The sequence below is a fragment of the Olea europaea genome, chromosome 11 (assembly GCF_002742605.1).
Source record: "Olea europaea var. sylvestris chromosome 11, O_europaea_v1, whole genome shotgun sequence".
In the NCBI taxonomy this organism is placed as follows: Eukaryota; Viridiplantae; Streptophyta; class Magnoliopsida; order Lamiales; family Oleaceae; genus Olea; species Olea europaea.
The window spans coordinates 21,959,631-21,963,684 of record NC_036247.1 but is presented as its reverse complement, the minus strand read 5'-3'; positions in this window follow the sequence as shown (position 1 = coordinate 21,963,684).

Sequence of the window (4,054 nt, the reverse complement as noted above, 5' to 3'; positions counted from 1 at the left end):
CCACTCAGCTTATGGTTGGGAGATTGACAGATGCCTATGGTGATATAGCCACTCGACAGGGTCGAGTTTTCTCTCCCACCCCGGGAGAATTGATGAGGACTTCCAATTTTAATTAATTTTAGCAATTTTAATTATTTTAGTTGGAATTTAGGTTATTTTAATTTTATGGACTTTTGTATTGGGCTTGGCCCTAGGTTTGCATTATTTTCTAGTATTTAAACCTATCTTACATTGTTATTTGGGACAATGAATTTGATGAAATAAAAGAGTTGGCTTCAGCCGTTTCTCCTCTCTCCCCGCCTCTGCCTTCTTCTTCCCCTCTCTTCTCTCTTCTCTTCTTATTATGTTTACTGGATTATTCTACATCATCATCCCTTTTACAATGACCAGGACGGAGAGGAAAGAGTGAGAGATTACAGTAAACACTACAAATGGTACAAGAATAGCAAAATCAAACATATTTATGTCATTCAAAAGTTTTTAAAACGAATTCCAAATAAAATAATGTCATAAAAGAGTTTTCATAAATAAAAAAGAAAACAATCAATGAGGTTGAACGAAGAAATGGATCCCAAATGTAGTACTCCAACCTCCAATATTCGACGAAGTTTTGAATCCTATGAAGTTGGAGAGGAGAATAATATTGATTATCTTGAGCAAGTTATGCAAATGTTTTGCAACAAATATAAAAAGCATCTGCTGTTGCAACTCTTCTCTCTTCTTTTAAAGATGGGCCAAGAATGATCACAATTGCCTTGAGATTTGAAGTTAGAACCTCGACTTGCTCCAATACTTGATCAAATTACCACATAATCTAAAAAGATAAAAGTGAGAGAAAGGATTATGATAAAAAATTCATCCAGATAGTAAATGTCAAATTTGGTGCCAGCTCCATTTTCAAAGGCCATTGCCTAAAATCAAGATTCATAAAAGTTTGATCTACAGCATATTATCATAGTTAATGAAATTTTAGCAGCTTATCCAGCAAAAAGAAGCATATAAGAGGCTTCTTGTAAAAAAATGGTATAAAGCAAGATGTAAATAGAAAATAATGGGTAAGACAAAAATTACGCTTGCATCAACACCTGTAAGATGAAGATGTGTACAGAAATATAGCAACTCAGGGGAAACAAATGCTCAGGAACATCATGCATACATATTTGTTTTTGCATGGTGCCAATCATGCTTAAAGCGCTATGGCTCATATGGGTATACTGATGGAAGTAAGGCCAGAGCTCCAAAAATGTCTTGTACCAATTTGTTCCATGAGAATTATTTGTAGGCACAATCATGTGCTGTGATTAAGAACTTTACAATAGGGGAAAATGGAAACATAAACTGGAAAGTTAACATGATATTCATCTCAGGGAAATAACTTAAATGAAGTTAAATTCTCATTTGATCCTCAGAAACTAGGAGGGAAAGTGATAGTGATTTATTTTTTTCTATTACAATGCGGAATTTTTTGGCAGCTGTTGAGAGGGTGGTACTAACGTGAGCCAACATTTCATTAATAGGTTCCAATTTTCTCTCTCTTTTATTTCCCCTCATAGTTTTTAAGGACCAACCAGCCACGGCTAATATAGCATAGACAACAGATAAAATACAGAACTAACCCCGTGATTGTAGTTGCTATCCAAGCCCCCAACTCATAGGAAGTCGTGGGTGTGAATACAGACTGCCAAGCTCTTACATCATCTATCTTGAACACCTTTTAGAAAATATCAATGAAGTAATCAGAAACATCACTAGCTTAATTGCTTCAATAAATAGCATGAGATTTCTTTTAATCATGTGTTCCCAGCCAAGGCTAAGCCGACTTAAGCCTGCTTCATTTGGGAAATGGTTTCCATAACTAAACTATCCTCAGGGTCTCAGACTGGAGTGACAAACAATATTAACTTTACAGTTTAAAACCTTTTATTTAAAAAATAGTATGAAGTTGCATTTGGCAGAGCCAGCCCTACTCAATGTTGTAGAAGTGTAAATGTTTTGTATCACGGACATTAGTCATACCTCGCAATTTCAAAACCTGCTTGCTGAAATGTTTGGCAAGTATTTGTCTAAGTACTAGACTGGAAAACCAAATAAACACAGGTAGGTGCTTTACCAATTACTGGTATGCATTGTCAACTATAAGTAGTATCAATCAGCATTCAAATATATCTTCACAGTAATGTAACAACAGAATTTTCCTTATAGAGCCAAGTCCTATTAGTTTTAGACCATGCAAAAAACTGGTTTTGATTATTGAAAAATCCAATTAGATGAGATTGTTGTTCAACAATATTCCATGGATAAGAACTTCAGAAATAACATCTTTGAGTAAAACAAATACATGGCAAATTTTCTTAAGAAGAATTAAATGACCCAAACTAAACAGGAGCCTCAATGAATAATGGAAAGTTCATGTTGAGCCAAGCTTAGCTCTCTATTTTTCATTTTCTCATCGACGATCAAACATATTCATGTCTTGATTTTTATGTAAACAGAGCGATGATGTGCCACGAAGGGTGCAGACATCAATGAAATCGTTTGTTTATTGGCCTTTGACAGTTAATTCCTCTCCCCAATCCTTTCTCTATTTAATTCCCGTTATTCTAGGAACTAACTCTGCAAAATGAAGTAGATTTAAAGTTATGTCTTCATGTATTAGTTTCCAGGGGATGGCTATCTTGTCTGTAAGGATTTGGGCTGCTGAAATCTTTGAGCCCAATTGACATTCTGCTAACCCGGCCCAATGATTTTAACCCACTTACTGAACATTCTAGACGTGACAAAGTCGTGTTTGTTTGAAACGCAATTTAACTCCAAAATGCGTCCTCTGCTGGATCTCTTACGCGTGGCATAATTGTAACCGTTGGATTGGTCTGTGGGAGACGCCTCACATAACTAGGGTTTGAGATATTTTGTTTAACCCTAACTTTTCATTTTTCTTGACTCCCGTTCTTCTTCTTCGAACTCTCCATTTTTCTGTGGGTTTACTTTGTGATTTCTGTGTGAAATCCTTTTAAAGAATTGTTGAGATTTATCTCTGTATGAGATCTGTGTATAGAATCTGAGGGCCTCTTGTGATTAGGAGAAACGGCTGTGTACTCTCATATGTTTGTAACTTGGTTTTGCCCAATATGGATATCTTGATAGTGGATTCGAGCTTAATCCGTATGGATGCTCAACGGGGATGTAGACGTTAGCTGGTCGCCGAACCTCGGGGCCTTTGGCCGAAAATTCTTTGTGTTGTTTTATAATTTTTCTGCGTTTTTGGATTTTGTATTTTACTGAAAAATACTCGAATGAATAAAAAATTTGAACAACTGGGACTAAAATTGTCCAAGTTGTGTATCACCGCACTTAAAATCTCACAAACTCATATAAAAATCAGATTTTTTTATACAATCAATAAACTGCTTTTATGTACAGGCTCTCTAAATACCCCTGTTTAAGTGTAAAGCATACATGCTACTTAAAAGTGAAGCCTATGTGTGGAAATGATTCTCATGAACTATATAAATTTTCTCGTTTTGTGTGCATTAGAAATTAATGAAAATGATAACCAAATGACCATGCTCTGGCTAGCTTTCGTGTTAATATGTGGAGCAGCGGAGGAGAATTTCTAACATAAATGATAAATAAAACCACTGCTACCGCATCAGCAATTCCAACAAATGGGTCCTAATGAAAATCTCCATATATTAATACTTGGTAGGAAATCCATAAGATTCACACTTACTGTTATGATAAATCTTATCTAAAATGTCAAGTGTGAGCTGTCCTGGCCAGAACATTAAACACAAAAAGGTTTTGGCTGTCCTTTGCAATATCTGCTTGAGATGATGGCACCAATAAGGCAACTGCTTTCACAAGTTTACTCTTTCTCGAGGATACAAGACAATTTTTTTGTTCACATCTTTTATGGGGTCGACTTTCCAACTTCAAAAGATATGTGCACGTTCATAAAAAATTACCATACAAGATATTTCCTGAGAATCGAAAGACCAAATGTATTGTTATTCCACTTCAACATTGTGGTGGAAACTATACAATATGGAACAAA